Consider the following 27,026-nt stretch of genomic DNA (forward strand, 5'->3'; position numbering starts at 1 on the left):
ATGGGGACACTGGGCAGACTCTGAGTATCTCCTGGGTATAAACAATGTACTGGGAGAAAATGGAAAAGAAAGAGAGCCATTAAACGATGGAAAGACCTAGGAAGGTTTCAAGAGGAATGGAGATCCAGCTGGGTGTTGTGATCCCCAAAGACCCCGCAATGGGTACTTTGTCCAGAGTTGTAAATGCCAACCAAACAAAACCAGGTTCTATACAACAAAGCAGAAACTTTATTCATTGATCAAGGAATGGAGAAGTGAGGGCTTGCGCTCTAAAAACACCTTCTCCTGGAGGAGAGAGAAGTAAAGGAATTTTAAGGGGTAGGATGCAGGCATGTCATCAGGGCTCTAGGAAAGAGGGGACATTCCTGTGGGCAGCTGGGCCATGCTCAGTCTTCCGGGCATCTTTGCACTCTGCACGATTTGTGCCTAGCAGAGTGCCAGTCTCCCCTCCCACTCCTCAGGCAGAAAGCATAACTTTCGGACGTCTCCAGATCTCATCTGTGCATCTGTGGCCCAGTCAGAGCTGGTTCACAGTGTTAACCACTGCATATCTCTTGAAGCACAGCTATAAAACATCTCTGACAAATACTGGTGTTTTGAAATAAACACAAGATAAAGCAAGGCAAGGACCCTTTATCTCTCAGGGGCAGGCATGGGCAACCCAGCTTCAGCAGGTACCAGGAAAGTACGGGTACACTGACAGGTAGGGAGCGCACCTGTGTACTTAGAGAGGCAGGGACGGGTGGGTGGGGTAACAGAAGGTTAAAAAATAGATAAGAGTGACTTTTGGCAGACTTTGAATGTTGGGCTAGGACACCAACGGAACACGGTAAATGATTAAGAAGACCAGACATTGGCAAAGCAGTTAGGAGGCTGTTGCAATAGTGGAAGAAGAGAGACTGAGGCTGAGAACAAGGGAAGGCGGTGCCACGACGGAGAGGAAGAGGCCGGCCTGGAGCCGAGGCTCTCAGCCTGGGCTGCAGGTTAGACTCAGGGGGCTTCCCAAGTACAGATGCCCCTGCTCGGCCTGCAGACCAACTGAATCAGAATCCCCGGGGGTGAGGGCCAGGGCTCTGTGCTTGAAAGCGAGCTCTGCAGGTGACTGCAGCGTGTGCTCAGGTTGAAAACCACGGCTCCAGAGATGGGGGAAGGGGCAAGCCACTGAGTTTGCTGACCCGTTGGATGGGAGAGGGAGGGGCTGAAAGTGAGCTCCGGGTCGATTCCATGAGTGTTGAGGAGGCGACGCCCTCCGATGGGGGTCCTGACGAAGAAGAGGAGCGGCTGCTGGAGGGAAGGCAGTGCGGGTCAGGGCGGAGGGCCGGGCGGGGAAGGGGCTGAGAAGCTCCTCTCCTGTTGGTCTAGTCTCCATCAAGGACAGACAAAGGAGACCCTGAAGGACAAGGAAGGCAAGAAAATATCCCTTCCAGCCTCAGTCCTGCAGGACCCACTGGGTTTGCACTTTAATGAGGTGAAGACCTTTTTGGAAGTACTTTCGTGGTGGCTCAGGTCTCAACAGATACCACTATTTTGCATTTGGTGTCAGAACAATGACAAACCCAGCCCTGTGTTCCTGCTCTGGCCTGAGGCCCAGCTGCTAGACTGATGGCCGTGTTCTTTGAGTGTTATGATGTGCCCTTGGCTCTGATTTGCTTAGTTTCACTGAACCATTTTGGAACTATGTACAGATTTTGGATTTCACACTCTCTAAAAGTTGATGAGCTGATTAATTGTTCTCTTTTTAAGTCTGGCAATAGGCTGAGTTATTTGGAAATCTTTCAAGGACTTCAGTTTGGATTGCAAAGCAATCTTTCTGCCCAAATTCCACTTATATCAGAGCTCCAAGGGAGTCCAGGGAAAGAACTCATTCTCTGAATTCAATTTCTCTCCTATCACATCTGCTCAACCCTGATCCCACCCAATTTTCCTTGGCTTTCCCCTCAGCCAACTTCTGAGCATTTGTGGGGAGCTTTTCCAAAGTGTGCTACTTCCTTTATGACGTTTTTCTCCCATTAGTGTACTGGTTTTATTTTAAACTTTTTTATCTGTATAAGTCACATGTAGAAAAGTTCACCAGCTGTATGTACACAAATCAATAAATTCTTACAAAGTGACCACACCTGTGTGAACACCCAAGTCATAAAAGCAAAAGAATGTTGTCAGCACCCAGAGGCCCCTCTCAGACCCCCTACCCAGCTGCTCTCCTCCTCCTTCTTCTCAGAGGTTACCGCTGTCCAGACTTCCAACAGCACTGATTAGTCTTGCCTGTTTGGGGAATTTTTGTAAATGCATTTTCTTCTTTTGCCTTTGTGTAATTTTCACTCAATATCATGTTTGTGAGATTCACCCACATTGTTGCCTGTAGAGCTGGTTCATTCGTTTTCTTTGCTGTATAGTATTCCACCACATGAACACATCAGTATGATCCATCATACCATTTGGATTGTTTCCCATCTGGGGCTAGAATGAACAGTGCTGCCCTGCACTTACCTGTGCCTGCTATAGGTGAAGTCGATTCCTGAATCTTAATCATATTTCTTGTATTCAGGTTTAGAAGACAATATTTTATTTGAAGACAGAAGGATTAAGGGGAGGAGCAAGTCTTGGGGGAATGAGAACAACTAAAGGAGAAAAAAGAAAAGGAAAACCTCAGTTTCCTACACATACCTTCTCTTCACTTAACTTCACGCTTCTCCCCCTCGGGCCGCATTGGGGTGGGGTTGAGTGGGAAGGAGTTGGGGACAGCAGGTGTGTAACCTCAGTGTCATCCTGTAAGCCAGAGGGATTTGGTGCCATGAAATTGATTTTTTCTTGGTGTGGGCAGGGCATAACATTTGGGATTTCTGGATACCATGTGGCGTTATTTTCTGTTCCCTCAAAGTTGTTTTAAAAAGCCCACATTGCTGGTAACATTCTCTTCCATTAGTAACACAGCCCTTCTTGGATGGTAAGAAAGCATGGTTGGTATGTGAATCTGAGGATAATGACCAAGAAAAACTACAGAAGAAACAGAGGGACAAGAGAATTGCACTCAAAGAAAATGGGTAAAAGTGTGTTTACCTGCCCTACCTTATATCAAAGCTGGTGTGAACTTTCTTTCCTCTGACTATGCCCACTCCTTTCTTTTTTTTAAAATACAACTTAGGAAAAAAGTGTCAGCTATGAATGGCAGAAAAACAATTCAAGAGAATTGATAATGGAAGAGTAATTTGTTCAAAGGAGCCTTGGGTAGGTCAAAGAATTAAAGGAAAGGCTTAGGAGCCAGGACATCTCCAGGGAACCCAGAGACAGGGAAAGGGGAGCTGGTACCACAGGACCCTTTTCTGTCTCTCATGTCTTTTGTTTGCTTGGTGTCCTCTCCTCCAGATGCCAAGAAATATGGAAGAAAACAGCCTGGAACCCATCCTTCCAGCTCCCAGACAAAAGCATCAGAAGGCTGTCAAAATTCCAGCAAGAACATTCTCAAAGGACTCGGGGGAGTCCAGCTTGCCTGATATTCCCATCCATGAACCATTCTGGGCAGAGGACGCTCTCTGATTGGCCAGTACTGGGTCATGTGCCCCCCCACCCCCATCTGTCAGCAGAGGGGAGTGTTTGCAGAGAAACAGGGAGGGAGACTTGTGCTGGCAGCCAAAGACAGTGCTGTACTGGCAAGCACGTAATCCTCTGGAACAGGAAGGAAGTGATCACTCTGACACTTCCAGTTTTTAATAATTATGAGACCATGGCACCAGAATTATTTTAGCCAGAAAAATACTCACTGTGCACCTGTGGCTTATCGGCCCAAAGCTTAATTCTGAAGAACGGCACAAACACATGTGAAATAAGAGCCCTGTCCTCAAGGTGTTTTCCTATCACTGCAGGAATGTGATCCCGGAGAGGACTAGTAGTGGGGGGGATGCTCACGCCAAGCACATGGTCCTCCTCCTACGCACACCCCCCGGCCTGCGCTGGATGCGGGGGGAGCACCTGCCAAGTGGAAAGTTACTCCATGCGCATTTTTGTTTCTTTGCTTATTTTTTTTTTAATTTCTTTAGCTAAATATTTCCATCTGTAGAATAGTGTAAAAATAGAGAAATAATATATATATGTTTCTCTTGATAAGGCTAAGGACAGGGCTTGTGTGCTGTTGAGGGGTCATCACTCAAGATGACAAGCAAACTGTAGTTTATCATATGAAAAGTTACACCCTTAGCATTGGAATGGACTTGCTCTTTTTCTTTCATCCACAAAGGGCTGGGAAGACTATAACCGTTGGTGCTTCATGGGTCAGAAAAAAGGAAACATAAAAGAAGAAAAGGGGATGAAAGGAAAGAAAGGAAAAGACAAGAAAATAAAAAAAATCTGTCACAAAATGTGTGGGTGTTTGGCAGATTTGAATCCCAAATTTACCACACTGGAGTAGACAAGGAACCTTGGGTTGTGAAGCTGACATACACCAAACTGGTAGTGAACCTACGTGCCAAACTCCCACTAGAGGAAGACATATTAATCCTAAACCTCAAGGAATCTCACAGATAATTTTAAAGACAATGAGCAGCATGTAATCAAAGAAAGTCAACCACACAAGAGCACAATATAACAGACATAATGATATATCAAACATAACAGCTGAACAGACATGCATAGGCTTTAGATATTGGCATTATCAGATTATAAAACATCCATGTTTCCTAAGTTCAAATAATGAAAGACAACCTTAGAAATATCATTAGCAAACAGAAAACCAAAAAACGGTGGCCAAAAAGAACTAATACATTATATAACAAGAACCAAATTTAACTACAGTAACCAAATTTAAACTAAACAGATGAATTTGACAGCATAGTAAGCTATCAGAAGAGAGAATTCATGATCTAGAAGCTGTATTATATAAGAAATTATTTGGAATTCTATACAAAGACAAAAAGATGAAAAACACATTAAAAAGAAGAGTAGTGTGAGACCATGTAACAGTTGTTTAAGAAGGAGAGCAGAGAGAAAAACCAGCAGAAATGATATATTAAAGGATATTGGCTAATAATGATCCAGAAATTTATGAAAGACACCAATTCACAAACTCAGGAAGTCCAATGATTCCAAAAAGGAGAGAGAAAAGTAAATCCACATCTACAGGAAACTGCACAATACCAGACAAAAAAAATCTTAAAGCAAAAAATTAACAGACTGGTAGCTGCTTTCTCAGGAGCAACAGTGAAAATCAAAAGTGGTTGGAATGAAATCTTCAGTGTGTTGAAAGAAAACAATTACCAGTTTCATTTATATCCATTTATGATAAAAACTCTCTAGGAAGTGGGCACAGAAGGAACATACCTCAACATAACAAAGGCCATCTATCACAAACCCACAGCTAACATCATACTTAATGGTGAAAAGCTGAAAGCATTTGCTCTAAGATTAGGAGCACGACAAAGATGTCCCCTCTCACCACTTTTATTCAACATAGTTTTGGAAGTCCTAGCCATAGCAATCAGAGCAGAAAAAGAAATAAATGCAATTCAAGTTGGAAAAGAAGTAAAACTGTCACTGTTTGCAGATGACATGGTACTATACATACAAAATCCTAAAGACACAGCCAGAAAACTACTAGGGCTCATCAATAAACATAGTAAAGTTGCAGGATACAAAATTAATATACAGAAATCAGTTGCATTTCTATACACTAACAATGGAATAGTAGAAAAAGAAATTAAGGAAACAATCCCATTTACCATCACACCAAAAAGAATAAAATACCTAGGAATAAACATACCCAAGGAGGCAAAGGACCTGTACTCTGAAAACTATAAGACACTGATGAAAGAAATTAAAGATGACATAAACGGATGGAAAGATATGCTGTGTTCTTGGTTTGGAAGAATCAATATTGTTAAAATGGCCAAGGCATTATACAGATTTAATGTGATCCCTATGAAATTACCAATGACATTTTTCACAGAGTTGGAAAAAAAATATTAAAATTTGTATGGAAACATAAAAGATTCTGAATAGCCAAACGATGCTGAAAAGGGAGAACGAAGCTAAGGGAATCACACTCCCTGACTTCAGACTATACTACAAAGCTACAGTAATCAAAACAGTATGGTATTGGCACAAAAGCAGATACATAGATCAATGGAACAGGACAGAAAGTCCAGAAATAAACCTACATACTTATGGCCAATTAATCTACAACAAAGTGGGTAAGAATACACAATGGTGAAAAGACAATCTCTTCAATAAATGATGCTGGGAAAACCGGACAGCTACCTCTAAATGTAAGACTGGATAATATAAAACTCCTAAAGGAAAACACAGGCAGAACACTCTTTGACCTAAATCACAGCATCTTTTCTCAAACCAGCTCCTAGAGCAATGGAAATAAAAATAAAAATTAACAAATGAGACAAAATTAAACTTAAAAGCTTTTGCACAGCTAAGGATACCATAACAAAACGAAAAGACAACTTACAGAATGGGAGAAAATATTTGCAAATGATGCAATCAACAAGGAACTAATTTCCAAAATGTACAAACAGCTTATACAGCTTAATATCAAAAAACAAAAACAAAAAACAAAACAAACAAACAGAAAAAAACAAGCAACCCAACCCAATCAAAACATGGGCAGAAGACCTAAACAGACATTTCTCTAAAGAAGACATCCAAATGGCTAACAGACACATGAAAAGATGCTCAGCATCGCTAATTGTCAGAGAAATGCAAATCAAAACTACAACAAGGTACCGCTTCACACCAGTCAGATTGGCCATCACTAAAAATTCCACAAACAATAAATACTGGAGAGGATGTGGAGAGAAAGGACTCCTACACTGTTGGTGGGAATGTAAATCGGTGCAGCCACTATGGAGGACAGTATAAAGGTTCCTTAAAAATCTAAAGATAAACTTACCATACGATCTAGCAATTGCACTCCTGGGCATATATCTGGAGAAAAATCTAATTTGAAAAGACACATGCACCCCAATGTTCATAGCAGCATTATTTACAATAGCCAGGACATAGAAACAATCTAAATGTCCATCAACAAATGAATGGAGAAAGAAGTTGTGGTACAAACATACAATGGAGTACTACTCAGCCATAAAAAGAATAAAATAATACCATTTGCAGCAACATGGATGGATCTGGAGATCATCATTCTAAGTGAAGTAAGCCAGACAGAGAAAGAAAAATGCCATATGATATTGCTTATATGTGGAATCTAAAAAAAAAAAAAAAGACAAAAATGAACTTATTTACAAAAGAGAAACAGGCTCACAGACATAGAGAACAAACTTATGGTTATGGGGATGGGGGATAAATTGGGAGTTTGAAATTTGCACCTCTTGGGGAGTGATGGAAATGTTAGGTATCTTGATTGTGATGGTGGTTTCATAGGCATATACATCTATCAAAATTCATCAAATTGTACATCTGAAAAAAAGGTTAGTCAAAGAATAAATCTAATTGGAGAAATTTTAAAAATACAGAAACAAAGGGAAATGGTCAAGCAAAACAAAAAATAATCACTGAGTCATTAAACAAAGTCAGGGACCTTTAGTTCCTCCCCAAGGGCTACAGATAATATTCTGAGCCACGTCCTTTGAGCAGTCTTCTAGCTACTGAAACCCCCACCACATGGAAGATGTTAACTATACAATGACCAGACTGTAGTCATGACATAAGCTGCCACAATTCCAAGAACTGGCCTCAAATGAATGGAAACAAACTGACTCTGGAACGGAAGATTAACTGTACCTAAAAAATCAGGATGACGCTGATCAGACCACGGCATGACTAACTTCAAGGTGACTGTCAGAGCTGAATACGATGTTCTGCATGTAGCCCCCTCCCTCCACCTGTACACCCCCTGAAATTCTCCTTTAAAAGCTCTTATCCAAGGGGGGTGTTGGCCTCTAGACATGAGTCCACCTTCCTGTCCCCCCTCCCCTCCCTCTTCCCACCCCTTCCCGCCCCGTCACTGGTTTCTGGCCTCCGGAATACAGCAAACTTTCCTTGCCACAAATATGTGCCTCTCGAGTATTGGCTTTCAAGCAGCAAGCAGCTGGACCCACGTTTTGGTAACAGAGCCACCAAGCCAGATCCAACCAGGGTGAGAAGGGCTCTGAGAGAGAGGGCTGCAGGGCAAGTTACAACAGGGAGACTCCCACTGCCTTCGGGCATGTGGAAGATAGACTTGACAAGCAGTTGGTTGAAGAGGGAGGAATTGTTGATGGTTATGTATGTAAACTAAGCAAAAGAAAATGAGGTAAACATTCATTCCAGCAGGGTGGGAGGAACTTTCACAGAACAAAAGGTATAACCACAACGCACTGCTTTTCCTAGCAGTTAATGATATTTACATGGTCATAAACAATAAATAGGAAGCAAAGATGGGGCTATAATGAGAAAACGAGGGAGGTAAAGGAGGGGTGGGAGGTATGAGGTGGCTGAATCTTCATCTGCAGTCATAGGAAGTCAATAGAAAATGTCTGAAGTGACGTGACAATACATAGCGGTAAGCATGTTACCTAGAAATACAGGATAAATGCTGGAAGAAACAGCAGAGGGGTCCGGCTGAGGAAGGGAGTGGAAAGCAGAGGACTGCGGTTTTCACTACTTGAAGCCTTACCGCACCAGTGGCCTTTTACACTATGTACCTGTATTGTCTTGATAAACACTATTACTTTTTTAAATTGTGCCTACAGAAAATTCATATAAATTTAAAAGTAGAAACGACACTACTAATCTTCTAAAGTGGTTCAGCACCCCAACCGCAGAGCGACCGACTTCTCTGGATTCTTCAGGGCACAGGTCTTAATCACACACTTGGAAGGGCAGGGGGGTACTTCTGTGAACCGGGACAGGACACATTCTGGGGAAACAACAAAATAAACTCTGAGAGTCAGAGACCTCACACAGTCAAGGCTTACTGCTCACTCGTGGGACGTGTGATGGAGGCTGTGGACGGCGCTGTCAACTGGAACACGTCACCACCAAGGTCACCTCTGCCGAGAAGAGTAGAATGAATAAGGCACATCATCTCTTAACTGGCTTCCATCTTGGGTCGTTGGCCAGGGGTGTTGTCCCCAAACTCATTGCAAGGGAGGCTGGGAAGCTGACAAGAGCTCACAGACTACTAGGCAAGCACTTACACGCTCAGCTGGCAGCACAGCCCCGAAGAGCAGGGTCTGCAAAGGAACAGACAGGAGAGGCAAGGTGACGGCTAAGGAAAGTGAGGAGGGGTCAGGTGTTGGAATTTTACCTGCGCCCTCAGGAAATGGGGTTCTAGCCCCTCTGCCCGCTTCCCGGGGTCGGCCTGAGACGTGCTAGGAAAATGGGTTTTGTAAATGATTAACAGCACACAAACGCAGGCTCTTAAATTATCGGTAGGTGGACATGTGTGCTCTTTGCCAAATCAGTCTATAAACATGTTTACTATCTCTTTATCGTGTTATTGCTGGGAGAAGTTTTCCTTATCATTCATTTTGTTTTTAAAGGTCTTAACTAAGGTTTGTGAATTGAATAGCTGACTGGAAAAAAAAAAAAAACGGTTGTGGGTCGCCTGTTGGGGTCAGAAGGCACGCTGCCGTCCTCAGTAAAGTAAGCCCACAAGTCCTCATTCTCATCCGTGAGCAAGGCTTCCTTAATTTTTTTTTAGTGGAGGCACTGGGGATTGAACCTAGGACCTCACGCATGCTAAGCACATGCTCTACCACTGAGCTATGCCTCCAACCACCAGGTTTCTTTTAAATATGATTGTCAATTACACCACTAACTTAAATCTCTAGCATACTTATCTTCCTAATCCAGTTATATTATTTTTCTGTCCCATCTTCGTAATTCTCAAAAGTTACAAATACTGCTTAACCTCTATATATTTTAGTCTTTGCCGAGTCTTTTTTTTCTTTAATGGCGGTAAGAATCTCTAATAAGAAAGTAAGATATATTGATGACAGACTGTAGAAAAAATATTCAATTGGATATACACCCTGGCTCACTGTGATCATCCAAGATTTTGTGGAAGAAAGACACACACTGTTTCCTACTCAGTTTCCTTAAATGTGCCCCTCAATACTACCATCAAATAGACTTTCGTGGTTCACTGAGATGTGAGCCACTTCCCAACTGGAGTGCTACCGTCTCAGCAGTGGCCCCCAAACTCACTACCAAAGGCAAAGGAGAAGGCTGAAGAAATCACACCTGCTCTTTTATGCTTCAGTCCAGAAGCCACACCTGGCAGGCTACTGGTTAGAACTGGTCATTTGACCTCGACCTGGCAGCAGAGGTCACGCCATCTTCTGTCATACCAGGAAGAGGAAACAAATGGAATTTGGTGACACTGTGGCTCTCTTAACAGACAAACACAAAGGCTCACTGGGAACTCACAGAGCTCATCGGCTGACGCAGGAACTCAGCAGGAAGGGCTTCAAAGCAAACGACTGTAAGGAGACACCTTGACTTTCACACCTGCTGTATCAAGTGTCTCTGGAAACAAGGTGGATTTCCACTTGTCTTTGCCTTAATAAACAGAGTGCAGGCAAGCCGGAAATACCTGGCCACTCACCTCCAGGCCACAACAAAGCAAGTGTCACAATGAAGCGAGGCGCACAGACCTTTGGCTTCGCGGTGCACATCGAAGTGCTGTTTACGCTGCGCTGCAGGCTGTTCGGTGTGCAATGGCATTGTCTTTAAAAAGGCACATACCTACTGAAGAATACCTCATTGCTAAAAAATGTTACCCATCGTTTGACATCACAGAGTTGTCACAAGTCTTCAGTCTGTAGAAACCACAATATCTACAACGCACAATCAAGTGAAGCACCGTAACACGGGGCGTGTCTGTATTCTGGGCACTATTTAGCTTTTTTTCTGGGGGTTACAAAGGCAGCTTAGGGCATCAGAGTAAAACAAGGGTGGTCCCGTTCCCCATCCTGCCAATTAACTAGCAAAAGTTAAAGACAGTCAGGGTCCTGCTGCGTCTCAAATAAGTTCTTCAGCTGCAAAAAAAAGGAGAAAATACACTCGTTCTGCCCAAATCAAAGGCTGTCGTGAAGTCAAATGAGATTGTACGTGAAAGTGTTTTGTGGTGGTAAAGTGCTCCTTTTAATTGATGGGGGGTTTTGTTGTTGTTGTTGGGGTTTTTTTGTTGTTGTTGTTTTTACCAATTTTAGCTTCTTTTTATATAATGCACCATGTTACAGTTTGCTTTGAAAATAAGAAATAAACTAGGCAAACCAAATTTTACCAGTGACATCACCTTATGTTGGTTCCTCTTTCTGTTTCATGCTTTAGAGGCAGTGAACGTAGTGATGAGATTACAACACCCACATTTTCCCTCCTTGGTGCAATGTATTGGGCAAAAATAGAATCCTCACATGCATGGGCCACACTCAACTGGGAGTTTTGTTTTTGCTCCAAGCCTAGATGGTTGTGCCATTGACTTACAAATAACAGTCTAAAGGATACAAGGAGGGTAGTTTTTCACAAATGTTTTTTGGCATGTTTTTTTTTTTTGTCTGTTTTTACTTTTTATTTTGGAAAATGCCTGATATACACGGGGGTAGGCAAATGAATGCCCCTGCCAAGATGTCTACGTCTGAATGCCTGGAACCTCTGAATATGTTAGGTTAGGCAGCACAGGGGGATTAAGGCTGCAGATGGAATCGAGGCTGCTCATCAGCTGTCCTTGAGATGGGAGATTATCCTGGATAAACCTGGGGGGCCCAATGGAATCACAAGGGTCCTTAAAAGCAGAAAGCCTTTCCTGGCTGCTGAGAACCAGAGTGATGGCAGTGTGAGAAGGACTCAACCTGCCTTGGAGGATTTGAAGATGAAGGAAGGAGAGTCGCAGCCTAGGAATACACACCTAGAGGATGAAAGGGCAAGAAACAGACTCCCGCCTCCAGCCTCCGGGGAAGAAGGCAGCTCTGCCCTGTTGGCACCGTGATCTTACCCCAGAGAGGCCCATGCCAGACCTCAGAGTTCTGCTGAACTGTAAGATCATAAATTTAAGTTGTTTTAAGTCATTAATTTTCTGGTTATTTCTTACAATACTCAGAAAACTAACACATAAATGAAAGTAGAGAGAACAGCATAAGAACCCTTGTACCCATTGGCCAACTTCAATAATTACCCACTCGTCTTGCTTCATTGACACACCCATCGACTTCCTCTCAATCACACCAAATAATTTTGAAGCAAATCTCAGACATTATCCTTCAATTCTTAAATGTTCCAGTAAATGTCTGTGAAAGACAACCACTCTTAAAGACAATCGTGGCACGACTGTCGCAGCTCTAATTTAATAGTAATCCTGTAACATCATCGAATAGCCAGTATGGATTCCTATTTCCGCGGTTATCTTGGAAATGTTTTATTAGACTTTATGTGTTTGAATCAGAAGAACTCCCCTCCAAAACAGGCCATAAATTGCAGTTGTTCAAAATGCTGCTTCATTCTCTCTTAATTCATTGCATCCTCCCCACATCACCATCTTTTCTCCTCTTTACAATGTATTTCGGGCAGAGACTGGGTTGTGTGTCCCATAGAGTTTCCCACCATCTGGGACTTTACTGGCTGTGTGCTGTGTTGTCACACAGGTTCTTCTGTCCCCTGTGTTTCCTGCCCACTGGTAGTTGTGTTTTGTTTTGTTGTGTTTTGTTTTGTTTTGTTTTGTTTTAAGAATACTTCATGGATAGTATTGTTCAATTCTATCAGAAGGTCCATAATGTTGAGTTATCTTTCTTTTCTCTGCAATAAGTAGTCATTTATAATTATTGCTTGGTTCTATCATTTGTAAATTATGGGCTGCAAAATGGCAACATTCCCGTTCTATGTTCCCTTTATTTACGATCTTCAGTACAGCGGTTAAAAGAAACTTTCGCTCAGCGAACATGCAGTCAGCCTCCCCTGGGGCCAGGTGGTAAGCACTGTCAGCTCTGGGGTCCACACGTCTCTGCTGAGCTGCTCAGCTCTGCTGCTGCAGCAGGAAAGCCACCCCAGCAACCCCGAAACAGGCAGGAGTGGTTGTGCCCCAACAAAACTTTCTTCACCGAGCAACAAACAGTGCTCCAGGAATTAGTCACTTTGTATTTTTGCCCAGGTAGCTTTGGGAGAGATCCCCAGAACTGGAATGTCTTGGTCAAAGGACAGATGCATTTGTGGTTTCGGTAGAGACTGCCAAACTGCCCCTCACAGGCCTTCTCTAAAGCGGGAGCTTTCACAAAAGAACCTGCGGTAGTTTCCTGGGGCCAACTTGGTGAAATTACACTCTTGTTTCCCATTATCCCCATTAATAGTAGGGTTCTGGGTGGAGTTGGCAGAATTGGTGTTTGAACAAAGTTTGGAAGGGTACGACGGAGCAGCATCGTGGCCAGGTACAGTGACAGACACAGATGTGCTGGTGGGTTCCAGCTTGCTCTGGGCCCCCTCAGCTTCCTGTCAAGCTCCTCCCTTTGACTGTTTGCTCAGATGCACATGGCCAAGCACCCCATTTCCCACCTAGAGAAAGGAGAAGTGTGTTGCTATAGATGGTCATTGTGGTTTATGGAGTTTCTGGACTGAGATAGCCTGTATTCAGTTCCCACCTCTGCCACCTGCTGACTGGGTGCCCTCAGCTGAGTTTAAACCTCTTAATTCTCACCTGCAAAATGAAGGGGACACTAGTTAGAGCCCTGTTTGCAGGTTGCTGGGGGATACAGTGATAATACAATGGATTAATACAATGAAAATTCAAGAGGGCTGGGTCCCGTGATAGATCACCCTGATCTGTCCAGAGTCTGTCTTCAGAAGAAGCAGAAGTCAGAAAAGGGAAGTGCCCTGGTAAACTGTTCCCAGCGTGGACAGATGCCGCAAAAGGGGGTCCTTCTGTAGTTTACAAGAAACTCATTTCTCTAGGTGCAGACAAAACATTTGCAAAGCACTGGCCTTGGGTTGCATTTTAAATATGCCCAACTCCCAGTAGCTGACCAGTCAAAATACACAATAAATAGGTGATAGATAGATAGATAGATCTGTCAATAGATAAGGATTATTGATAGACAGAAATAGATAAATGACTGATAGACAGGTAAATGACAGGTATGGGTAAATGATTGATTGATAGATGATACGTAGATAGATGGTAGGTAGGTAGGTAGGTAGGTAGGTAGGTAGGTAGTTAGATAGGAAGACAAGCCAAACGCAAACCTAATGCGATTGACACTATGTTTTTCTCGCTCTCACTTCTGCCATTTATCCAAGGTTCCATTCACACCTGGCCCCTCAAAAAACCTTTGAAGTTGTTTCACGCCCTATTATTTCCTATTTTACTGAAATCATTTACATGTCTGTAAGTTCAAAAATGAGCAATCTAATATCAGCAATTTTGTGTGATTCTAGCTAATATTTACTTACTGGTTTACTCAAATATTTCACACGCGTTATCTCACTCTTCCAGGATTTACTGAGTAGGGCCCCTGAGGTTGCAGACTCCTACTCATGCCCTTGGGTAATCTCCTCCCCTTGAGGGTGGGCCGAACCCACAGATTTGCTTCTGATGAAAAGAACACAATGAAAGTGATGAGGCATCACTCCAGAGATCAGGTTACAAAGAACTACAGCTTCTGTCCAGCTTGGACTTCCTCACTCCCTTGCTCCGAGGAAGCCAGCTGCTGTGTTGTGAGCTGCCCCATAGAGAAGCTCTCATGGCAGGGAACTGAGAGCACCCACCGGCTGGGTGGGATTTGTGATGGTCAGTTTTATGTGTCAACCTGGCCAGGCTGCAGTACCCAACTATTCAATTACACACTAATCCAGGTGTTGTTGTGAAGGTATTTCATAGATGTGATTAACATCTAGAATCAGCTGACTTTATGCAAAGGAGATTTTCCTGGATAGCCTGAGTCTGATTCAATGAATTGAAACCCCTTAAACACAGAACTGAGGTTTCCCTGAGGATGTGGATTGTAGCATCAGCTCCTGCCCAAAGATTTCACCTGCCTTCCTGACAGCCTACCCTCTGGATTTCGGATTTACCTAGCCAGCCACCACAATTACTAAGCCAATTCCTTGCAACTTATAGATCTAGATAGACAGAGATGAGATGAGATGTAGATGTGGGTGTGGGTGTGGGTGCGGGTCCAGATGCTGAAGTGGATGTGGGTGCTGGTGTGGATTTGGACATAGATGTGCATGTGGACATAGGCATAGACATATCCTACTGGTTCTGTTTTCTGGTAGATTCCTAAATTATACAGATCTGAATCCAGCCAACAACCGCTGAGTGAGTTTGGACATGGGTCCACACCCAGTCAAGCCTTCGGATGAGACATAAGCCGCCACCTTGATTGCAGCCTTATAAGAGACCCTGAGCCAGAGACACTCAGCTAAGCTATACCTGGATTCTTAGAGAAACTGTGAGATAACAGATGTTGTTGGTTTAAGCTGCTGTGGTGGAAATTTGTTACATAGTGTTAGCTAACTAATACAGCCATCACCTAAGTTTATGCAGGAGATGATCTTCCCAAGGTCACCTAGCTAAGCGGCCAGGAGGACAGGGCAGTTTTCTATTTTATACAAAAGTCTTACGGGATGGCAAAATCCAGAGCTAGGGAGCCAGAAGCCAGGTTCCAGTCTGGATTTTTTTAATAAGCCATTTGCCACCTAAATTCCTAGGTGTATGTCCTTCCTCTGCCCTGTGACACCTGATTGTCCTCACTGTGGTACCCCTTGAACAGCATCCTTGCTTTCTGACACAAGATGAGCCTCACCTTGTCCATTTTCTTTCTCAGACCACGAGTCAGTCCTTTTCTTCCCCCCCCACAAAAAAAACTGATTTCTTTCACGGGGAAATTGTATTAGAAACCACAGTCTGGGTGTCATTGCTTCTTGGACTTTTTGATGGACAGAGCTTGGAAATATTTTCTAAGAGGAAAAAAAATCATAAGACCATTTTGATATATCCCATTCAAATTTAGTATTAGAAGGTTTTTATTTAAATTCTTTGACTTTATGCTTGTATCTCTTTTATACTAGAAATCTTGGTTTCTAATGACAGTCCAACAATTACATATTTGCTTTATATTAATAACATGTAATAGTCTCATATTAACAGAATTACTATTACTACTGTCAGTAAGAGTACTGACGGAGTTTAAGATGTATTTACTCTTCTTTTGAGCCTTAGAACACCTTTTCCTAGATATGTAGATTCAAAACAATGTGTTTAAAGTCACCAAGGAAATCTCTTTTCTGTGCGGTTCTGTGACAACTTGATAGGGGTAGGATCAACTGTTTCCAGTTTTTAGAAATTGCTTTTTATCTTACTTTGATTTAATGTATTAAACTACATAAAACATATGCATGGTTCCAAGATGGCACTCTATATTAAAATGTAAAGTGGGGAGGGTCTAGCTCAGTGGTAGAGTGCATGCCTCGCAGGCATGAGGTCCCGGGTTCAATCCCCAGTACCTCCACCAAAAGTAATATATAAATGGGTAAACCTAATTATCTCACCCCCAAAAGGTATTTTTTTGAAAGACTATATAATAAATATACTCATGGACGTCTTCCCTCCACACCTGTCTTTGGATAACCATCACTATTAGTTTTATGTATCCTTCCAGGCTTTCTTCTTGAAAATATAAGCAAATACATGCATTCACACGAGGAACAGCACACCATGAACACGGCTCTGCACCTTGCATGTTTCACCGAGTATGGCCTGGAGATCAGCCCGTATCTGTATAGAGAAACCTTCTCCGTTCCTTTGCACTTCTCCAGCGTGATCCACTGTGTGGACGCGTCCAGCTTTATGCAAGGGAGTCTTCTGATGGACAACTAGATGGCTTCCGCCTTCTGTAATTCATCACTGATTCTCATCAGACAGACCCAGGATAAAGAAAGCTGAAATTCCCTGTCTCCGCACCTCTTCAGCACCTAGAATGAGACTGAACTGCAGCGCCCTCAGCTTCGGCCTAGCTCCCAAGCCTCTCATTCATAACCAGCCAGTCCTTGACCTCCACTCCACACACACAGTTACCCAAACTGGTTAAGAGAGAAAAAAAACGCCACTGTCCCCACTTCCTCGCCTTTGGTGCACACCATCCACTCCATCCGGGCTTCCTCTCCTCCCGTGCTTCTGAAAGGGCTCTTGCCAAGTTTCCCATGACGCCCCGGCTGCTGGACCCAGGTGCCCAATCGCAGGCCCTCTTCTCCGTGAACCTGGGCCACGGGCCTCTGCTGGCCTCACCCGCACGCCACGTCTCCTCCTGGCCGCGGCGACAGAGGGCCCTCTGCTTTCCTCCTCCCCCTGAGTGCTCCTCACTCTCTTTTCCTTCTTGTTCTGCCTGTTCCTCGGGGTTCTTAATCACACCCTCTTCTTATCTAATGACTGTTTTTGGTGATCTTCATTCATTTTTACTGCTTCTATTATGACCTGGTGTCCTAGACTTAGGTCTCCAGTCCAGATTTTTCTCTGGGGCTCTCAGGCCTGTACAGTCAGCTACCTCCCAGACACGTCCACTTGGATGGCCACACCCGGTGCAAATTCTCTCTGCCCAAACTGATAAAATAAAACTTATATTTTAAGGCAGGACAAGAAAAAATTAAACATAAAATCCTCTCTGTGTGTTTGTCTGGGGCTTCTCCCTCCCTAGCACGCAGTGAGCATATTCAGTACACATTAACCAGAGCTCCTCAAAGATGGCAGTGCCTGCTCGGGCATAAAGATCAATTATTTTTCCCTTTCTTCTGATACTGGCAATGTAACTTCTTGAAAGAATAATGTTCTTTCCCACCTCTGTAGGGGGTCTTGGTGACCTGCTCTTGCTTTGTATGCTCTTACCTGGATTACACATCCTTTGTGAACTTTCTGTAAAATATTAGTATCAATTATGTCATTTTGATGTACGATCTTTTGTCTTGAAAATGGATACACTTTCGACTTCTTAAGGAGGAACTGTTCTGAGAGCTTTCCGGGAATCTGCTTCCTGGCTTATAATCCTCAGTTTGGCTCAAATAAAATTCGCTTTCTTTTTTTTCTTTTTAAAGTACATTACTTAATCTCTTTGGTTCCCCACTTTGAAACTACATGAATTGAAAGCAGCACTCGCTAAAGAATTTTGTAAATAATAATAATAATTAAGGAATAACACAAGAAGTTTTACTTGGTAAGTGAAATGATAAATTGGGTGGTGCTGAGCCATCATAGTCTTTCCTGTGCTTTGGGTCGTGTGTTAAAGCTACAAAACTGCTTAACTATTATTAGAAAGGGACTGTATTTTAAAAGATGTTAATGCAGTTGGATCATTTTTATGCTCTTTGATATTAATTCCACGTTTTAAAAATATATTTATGTTATGCACCTGCTTTTTTTCTCTTAACTTGATAGTTAATTGAATTTTCGTCGACAGAACCTACACTCAGTCAATATTTTCTCTCCCAAAAACCAGTCCTCCTTTTGTGTTTTCTAAGCCAGGAAATGGAATCACTGTCTACCAAGTTGGCAAATCTGAAACCCTTGGTATCATCCTATTCTCCTCCTTCTCTTGTTCCGCATATTTAATTAATCGCCACAATCTGTACATCTCACTCCGTAAATATTTCCATGCAATTCCCACCTGGCTTTGGTCATTTCCTCTTGCCTGGATTAGCAGCATGGATTTCCTTGCTTCCAGTTCTACCTGCTTTTAACCCAACCCATGTGAGAAAGCCAGAGCAAGATTCTGCTTGTAACTTTTTTAAATTGGCACACACCTAGGCACACACAACCCAGAGTTTACATATTTGGCCCTTTGCTCTTCCATATGGTCAGTGTGTCAAGTTCTATAGAAAAAAAAACCTTGCTGGGGTTTTTGTTGGCACTGCATTGAATGTATAGAGGAATTTTTAAAGAAATGACATCCTCCCCCATTGGATTTTTCCAAATATGAATATGATATGTCTCTTATTTAATTCTTATTTTGTTCCTCATTTAAGATATGTAATTTTCTTCATAAACTTCTTACATACTTTTGCTAAATTAATCTGAAATATCATATACTTCTTGTTGCTGTTACTAAAGGAATTTTTGAAATTAGCTTTCAAAACTTTTTATTTTGATATAACTGTATATTCACAAGAAGTTGCAAACTAGCCCAGAGAAGTACTATTATTCCTTTTTAAGTGGTTGTTGTTGGCATGTTATTGACTTACACGTGTCGATCTTATATCCAGCAGCAGTGATGAGCTGTTTATGGTTTTGCTAGTTTCTGATGTTATCTTCAGGTATTAGATCATATCATCAGCAGATAAACATTTTTCCCTTTGCAGTCCTTCTATCTCTTTTTCACTTATTTTACTTTGCTTTCTACATTCTCCAATATGACACTGAATAGAAACACTGAAAGCAAAGCTCCCTGTCTTGGTTCTTACTGTAAAGCAGAGTTTCTCCCTCTCAGCACTGTTGACTCTGCAGGACGTGCAGCACCACCCCTGGCCTCCACCCACCGGATGCTGGATGCCCTGGGACAGAGCCCTCCCCGCCACCTGCACACTGCTCCTCCAGGCTGGGACAAGAAAAACCTCCAGCCATTGCCAAGTGTCCCCCAGGAAGCAATATTGCCTCTGTTCCAGTCCAGAAACACCACTCTAAAAGATGTTCTAACATTTCACCATTAAGTTTGATTTCCGCCGTAAGCTTTCTGTGTATACCAATTAGAGTCTATGGTTACAAACAGCAGAAACTGACTCAGGCTAAACTGATCACAAAAGCCACAGCAACAAAGAGGTATCATGCTTCTGACAGAATCAATAAGAAGGCAGGAAAAAAGCAGACTTAGGGAACAAGCATGAACCAAAGAAGCCAGGTGGAAACCCAGGGCCCAGGGAAATTTCCAAGAGCAGCCTGGTGAGGACACTGGCCAGATGCTTCTGCCGCTGCCACCAGAGACAGTCCCTAGCTAGCGCTGCTTCTTTGTGGAACCCATTCCAGATCAAGGTCACTGGTAGACCATCCAATCAGCAAGACTTAAAGACAGAGTGGCTGGGGAGGAGTTGGGGTGGGATCTGGCCTTTTGGGTTTCTAGAGTAGTAAATGGGGCTAGACTCTCACTGACATTCACGGAAAGGTGGATTCCCAAATGTACCAAGGAGATGCAGGTGCTGGGCAGCCTAAAAATATGCACAAATATTGAGATGTAAAACATAACCAATATGGGCTGCATTTGCCTTTATCAGGTTAAGGAAATACTTTCAAAGCCTAATTTACTTGCTTTTTCCTTTTTTTTTTTTTTTTTGCATGAGTGGTATGATGGTTAGTTTGGTAAAAGTCAACTCAGCTAGGCTGGAGTCCCCAGTTATCCAGTCAAACACTAATTGAGATGTGGCAGTGGAGATATTTTGTAGATGTGGTCAGCCTCTACAATCAGTTGACTTTAAGTAAAGCAGATTACACCGCAATGAAGTACTCGCCAATTGGATGAGGGTGGGCCTCATCTAATCAGTTGAAGACTTTAAGAGCATACTGAAGTTTCCTAGAAAAGAATTTCTGCCTCAAGACTGCAACGTCAGCTCTTGTCTGAGAGTTTCCAGTCTGCTGACCTGCCTACAGATTTCAGACTTGCCAGCCTCCACAATCACCTAAGCCAACTGCTTGAAATAAATCTGTTTGTGTGTGTATGTATATACACACATACACACACATGCACTCTGTTAATATATAAACTTGAGTAGAAATATATACTTTTTCTGCGTATCTGGAGAACACTGACTGATAACAAAAGGGATTTAATTTTGTTAAATGTTTTCTCTGCATTCAATAAGAGAATCTTTTTTTTCCTCTCTTTGGGGCAGAGACAGCTAGATTTCCCTTATTATCTGTTCTTTTTTTCTTCCACAGTGGTAAAATTTCAGGGGGACACATGCCTACTCAATGCTTTCCCCAAATCCCTTGCAGGTAGACATGGCCACATGAATTAGTTCTGGCTTATGAGCTGTGATTTGAAGAAGTGTGGGTGATTTCCACTTCTTGCCCTTCAGGGTTGCGGGGGCGGCCAGGGGATAGGCAGGCACGATCTCTGCTTGCCCATTCTCCCTTCTTTCTACGTAGAGTATATCACGAAGGCAGGGGCTGGAGTGGCCATATGGACCACACGATGGCAGCCACATGTTCAAGGTGGCAAGGCAATGACAGAGTCTATGTCACTGTTGATCACGAGTCACCACCCTGCCTCTAGACCACCTGTCCAGAGTTTTGTTCAAGACATGAAATTCTATCTTATTAAAGTTGCTATTATTTTAGATCTCTCTGTTCCAGGAGCCAAACTTACACCCTAATACATCCTGTTACTGTAAATTACACCTACCATTTCTCATCTTAAACAATACTATCATATTTTTTAAGATACTGCAACATTCATTTCAGTAGTAGATTATTCGTGATCTTTACATCTATTTTTGTAGGTGAGATTGGTCCAAAATTTCCCTCTCTTGTACTGGGCCTGCCTGGTTTTAGTATTGATGTCACACAAGCCTCATAATATTCATTGAAAAATGATGTCCTTTTTTCTATTTTCTAGGACAATTTGCATACAATGGGTGTTATTGAATCTTGGAAGATAAAATATGTCCTGTAAATGCCTGAGCTTTTTATTGACCACCGATCCAGTGTTTATAATGAAGTTGTGCTTACATGTGGATGTAGTTCTGTTTCTTCTTAGGCCAGTTTTGGTCATTGTTTTTCTAGAAAATTGTCTCAGCTCTTAGATGTTTTCCAATATTTTGGCTCATACTCTCCCTTATAATTTTCCACTTTCTACTCAATCTATAATTGGATTTCCTCTTTAAAACTCCTAATATTGTCTGTTGCTTCTCTCCTTTTTTCTTAATTCCTCATACCAAAAATATACCTCTTTGGCTGGAATAGTATAGCTCAGTGGTAGAGTGTTACTTGGCATTAGGTCCTGGTTCAATCCCCAGGACCTCCATTAAAAAATAACAATAATAAATAAGCCTAATTACCCCCCCCCCAAAAAAAAAACACAACAAAAAAAAAATACCGCTTTTTGAAAGTACTTTCAAAGAACCAGTTTGAGGCTTTTAAATCTCTGTTTCATATTTGATTGTTTAATTTCCGTTTTATAGGTTTCTGCTCTTATTATTTTCTTATCATTACTTTTTTTTTTTTTTTGCAATTATTTCATTGCATTTTTTTTGTACTGACTGTTTAGAGCCTTTCCAAACTCTCTTTTTAAGCAAACACTTCCAGGGTTACAACTTGGCTTCCCTGTACCATGCCAGCCTCATTCAGGGCTCCACTAGCCCTTAGGGCCCCTTTGTGCAGACTTTTAAAGGTGCCTCTCTGCTTCCTGGGGGCACAGCTTGGCAAGTGGCTGGCGCTCTTATTTGTAACAGAAAAAAAAGCCCTTCCTCTGGGAGTATGCCACTCAGCTCCACAGATTTTTAGTGTCCCGACCCCCTCTCCGGCGCCCTCATGCTCTGAATGAGCTGCACAACCCTCTAACTGCAGCCCAAGTCATGCCCCGAAAGTGTGGTAGGTAAGTAAGTTTGTGTTTAGTCCTCTACATTTGTGATGTCTGTTTTGGCCCCTTTGGCACATGAATTCTTTAGAGATATGTTTTTCAGCTTCTAAACACGTGATGGCGAGGAAGGAAGAGGGGTTTGGGGCTGGCTTTTTGGCATTTTTTTATATTGCACCGGGGTCAGAAAATACAGTCCCCATGATAGTCACTCTTCAGGCATTTGTTAAGATTTACCCCATAGCCTGAGGCAGGGCGGTATTTATCAGTGTTCTTCCTGTGCGAGAGGGAGAAGAGACACTTATTTCTCCCTTTATCTGTGTAGGGATTGAGAGATGTCAACCAGCATGAGTTATTAATTGTGTGTGCTTTTCTAGGCTTCTTCCTGAAGTCCATCATGCAGTGATTCTTTACCTCTATTAGTAGTAAAATCTCAATTTTTAACACAAAAAGTCCTTTCTTTCACCCATATATGTTCAAAAATGTGTTCGTTCTACTTTTACGCCCCATGGATAGTTTGGCTAAGTAAAAATGTCTAGGTTGGAAATAATCCCTGAGAGTAAAACTGAGAAATTCAGCACAATTCTGACACGTGTTCTTTTTCTCTCCAGAGCTTTGGAGATCTTCTCTTTGTCCGAGTGTTCAAACACACCCTGGTGGCTGGTGTCTCCCAGTGGCTGGTGGGGCTCGATCGTCACCCTGTGTGCTGAGTGCTTGCAGGGCCTGTAGAATCTGGTTTTGTAACTGCTTAACTGTGTACTGGTTTAAAGGGTTTCTGTCATCGACCCAACCCTCTTGTGGTGCTGTGTGCAAGGATCATGCTCAGTGCCCTGCTTCTGACTCCAGTGCCCTGCTCCTAACCCCTTGTGGTTTCCTTATATCCTATTGTTGGAGCTGTAGGCCTCAGCCTGCCGCAGGAGGTTACAGGCCTCAGCCTGCTTAAAAGGCTGAAAGCATTTATCAGCCTGACTTTAAATTGCACAAGTTTCTCTCTAGAGCTCTTTTCCACAGAGTCCCTTCCTATGAATCCTTTGTTCTAGAAACAAGGCTATTAAGAGACTCCTAAAGCCAGAACTGAACTTAATACCCAGCAGAGGGAAGGGAAAGTTGGCATCTGCAAAAACAGAAACAACTTTGCAGTAATTTGTTACCCTGTATGCGGTCTCTATGGAAACCAGCTCCACCCTTGAACTCTTCACTTTTACTGTAAAAATCCCTGCCTTCTCTCCCCAGCAGGCTCACAGTCTTAGAAGCATTAGCCCACTGTGACCTCTTTTGCATGGCAGAGAAACAAAGCTGCCTTTTCTGCCTCATCCAAAACCCTGTCCTTTAGTCTCAACTCAGTAAGTGGGGTACAGAGGCCTTGTTTTAGCAAAATAATCATCTCCTTCTTTTGTTTCTTCCTCTCTCTGAGAATACTCATACTGCCCCGCCTCCATTCTCTCAGTCCTCCTGAAATTCTTGTTGGATACATTTGGACTTTTTTTTAACTTTTTTAATTGAGTTTAGTCATTTTACAATGTTGTGTCAAATTCCAGTGTAGAGCACAATTTTTCAGTTATACACGAACATACATATATTCACTGTCACATTTTTTTCCTCCGTGAGCTACCATAAGATCTTGTATGTATTTCCCTGTGCTATACAGTATCATCTTGTTTATCTATTCTACATTTTGAAATCCCAGTCTATCCCTTCCAACCCTCCGCCCCTTGGCAACCACAAGTTCGTATTCTATGTCTATGAGTCTGTTTCTGTTTTGTATTTATGTTTTGTTTTGTTTTGTTTTTTAGATTCCACATATGAGCGATCCCATAAGGTATTTTTCTTTCTCTTTCTGGCTTACTTCACTTAGAATGACATTCTCCTGGAACATCCATGCTGCTGCAAATGGCGTTATGTTGTCAGTTTTTATGGCTGAATCGTATTCCATTGTATAAATATACCACTTCTTCTTTATCCAGTCATCTGTTGATGGACATCTAGGCTGTTTCCATGTCTTGACTATTGTAAATAGTGCTGCTGTGAACATTGGGGTGCAGGTGTCATTTTGAAGTAGGGTTCCTTCTGGATATATGCCCAGGAGCGGGATTCCTGGGTCACATGGTAAGTCTATTCCTAGTCTTTTGAGGTATCTCCCTACTGTTTTCCACAGTGGCTGCACCAAACTGAATTCCCACCAATAGTGTAGGAGGGTTCCCCTTTCTCCACAGCCTCTCCAGCATTTGTCATTTGTGGATTTTTGAATGATGGCCATTCTGACTGGTGTGAGGTGATACCTCATTGTAGTTTTGATTTGCATTTCTCTGATAATTAGTGATATTGAGCTTTTTTTCATGTTCCTATTGATCATTTGTATTTATTCCTGGGAGAATTGCTTGTTTAGATCTTCTGCCCGTTTTTGGATTGGGTTGTTTGTTTTTTCTTATTAAGTCGTATGAGCTGCTTGTATATTCTGGAGATCAAGAATTTGTCGGTTTCATTTGCAAAAATGTCCTCCCATTCCGTAGGTTGTCGTTTTATTTTACTTATGGTTTTCTTTGCTGTGCAGAAGCTTGTAAGTTTAATTAGGTCCTATTTGTTTATTCTTGCCTTTATTTCTATTGCTTGGGTAGACTGTCCCAGAAGAGCATTTTTGAGATGTATGTCAGATAATGTTTTGCCTATATTTTCTTCTAAGAGGTTTATTGTATCTTGTCTTATGTTTAAGCCTTTGATCCATTTTGAGTTTATTTTTGTGTATGGTGTAAGGCAGTGTACTAGCTTCACTGATTTACATTCTCCTGCCCAGTTTTCCCAACAGCATTTGCTGAAGAGATTGTCTTTATTCCATTGTATATTCTTGCCTCTTTTGTTGAAGATTAGTTGACCAGAAGTTTGTGGGTTCATTTCTGGACTCTCTATTCTGTTCCGTTGGTCTATATGTCTGTTTTTGTACCAATACCATGCTGTCTTGATGACTGTAGCTCTATAGTATTGTCTGAAGTCTGGGAGAGTTATTCCTCCAGCCTCTTTCTTTTCCTTCAGTAATGCTTTGGCAATTTTAAGTCTTTTGTGGTTCCATATAAATTTTATAATGCTTTGTTCTAGTTCTGTGAAATATGTCCTGGGTAATTTGATAGGGATTGCATTAAATTTGTAGATTGCCTTGGGCAGTGTGACCATTTTAACAATATTGATTCTTCCAATCCAGGAGCATGGGATAGCTTTCCATTTTTTAAAGTCTTCTTTAATTTCCTTCATCAATGGTTTATAGTTTTCTGTATGTAATTCTTTCACCTACTTGGTGAGATTTATTCCTAGGTATCTTATTACTTCAGGTGCTATTTTAAAGGGGATTGTTTCTTTACTTTCTTTTTCTGTTGATTCATCATTAGTGTAAAGAAATGCAACTCATTTTTGAACATTAATCTTGTAACCTGCTACCTTGCTGAATTCTTCAATCAGCTCTAGTAGCTTTTGTGTGGACCTTTTAGGGTTTTCTATATACAGTAACATGTCATCGGCATATAGTGACACTTTTACCTCTTCTTTTCCAGTTTGAATCCCTTTTATTTCTCTCTCTTGCCTGATTGCTATGGCTAGGACTTCCAAGACTATGTTGAATAAGAGTGGTGATAGAGGGCAGCCTTGTCTTGTCCCAGATTTTAGTGGGAAGCTTTTGAGTTTTTCACCATTGAGTACTATGCTGGCTTTAGGTTTGTCATATATAGCTTTTATTAGGTTGAGATGTGGTCCCTCTATACCCACTTTGGTGAGAGTTTTTATCATAAATGGGTGTTGAATTTTATCTAATGCTTTTTCTGCATCTATTGAGATGATCATGTGGTTTTATCCTCCCTCTTGTTGATGTGATGTATTACACTGACTGATTTCTGTATGTTTAACCACCCTTGTGTCCCTGGGATGAACCCCACTTGATCATGATGTATAATCTCTTTATGTGCTGTTGGACTCTATTTGCTAATATTTTGGTGAGGATTTTTGCATCTATGTTCATCAGTGATAATTGACCTATAATTCTCTTTTTTTGTAGTGTCTTTGCCTGGTTTTGGTATCAGGGTGATGGTGGCTTCATAGAATGAGTTTGGGAGTATTCCCTCCTTTTCAATCTTCTGGAAGAGTTTGAGAAGGACTGTTATGGGTTGTTCTTTGTAAGTTTGGTAGAATTCCCCCGTGAAGCCGTCCGGTCCTGGACTTTTATTTGTATGGAGGTTTTTTTATTGCTAATTTGATTTGATTTCTAGTGATTGGTTTGTTTAAGTGGTCAGTTTCTTCTTGGTTCAGTCTTGGTGGACTGTATGTTTCCAAAAACTTGTCCATCTCCTCTAGGTTATCCATTTTGGTTCCATAAAGTTTTTTGTAATATTCTCATATGAAATTTTGTATTTCTATGTTATTTGTTGTACTTTCTCCATTTTTCTTTCTTATTTTGCTTACTTGTGCTCTCTCTCTTTTTTCTTCCTTGTGAGTTTGGCCAGAGGTTTGTCGATTTTATTTACTCTTTCAAAAAACTGTCTTTTGGTTTGATTGATTTTTTCTATTGTT

General features: G+C 42.0%; 1 protein-coding gene and 1 non-coding gene across 3 annotated transcripts in view; one reads left to right on the top strand and one right to left on the bottom strand.

Moving 5' to 3' along the window:
• Nucleotides 1-27,026, bottom strand: part of B3GALT5 (beta-1,3-galactosyltransferase 5) — an 86,802-nt gene that overhangs the window by 13,698 nt on the left and 46,078 nt on the right. Inside the window, exon 4 of one of the 2 annotated variants that reach the window (XR_012502210.1) lies at nucleotides 7,102-7,201. The gene's annotated coding sequence lies outside the window, so the exon portion shown is untranslated. Of the gene's footprint in view, nucleotides 1-7,101; nucleotides 7,202-8,041; nucleotides 9,171-27,026 lie in introns of those variants that run through there. The other variant, XM_074352998.1, reaches the window with a different exon arrangement.
• On the top strand, nucleotides 16,364-16,436 carry TRNAA-CGC (transfer RNA alanine (anticodon CGC)). The gene has a single exon. It is a non-coding gene; the product is annotated as a tRNA-Ala (tRNA).

The sequence above is a fragment of the Camelus bactrianus genome, chromosome 1 (genome assembly GCF_048773025.1).
Source record: "Camelus bactrianus isolate YW-2024 breed Bactrian camel chromosome 1, ASM4877302v1, whole genome shotgun sequence".
Taxonomy (NCBI): Eukaryota; Metazoa; Chordata; class Mammalia; order Artiodactyla; family Camelidae; genus Camelus; species Camelus bactrianus.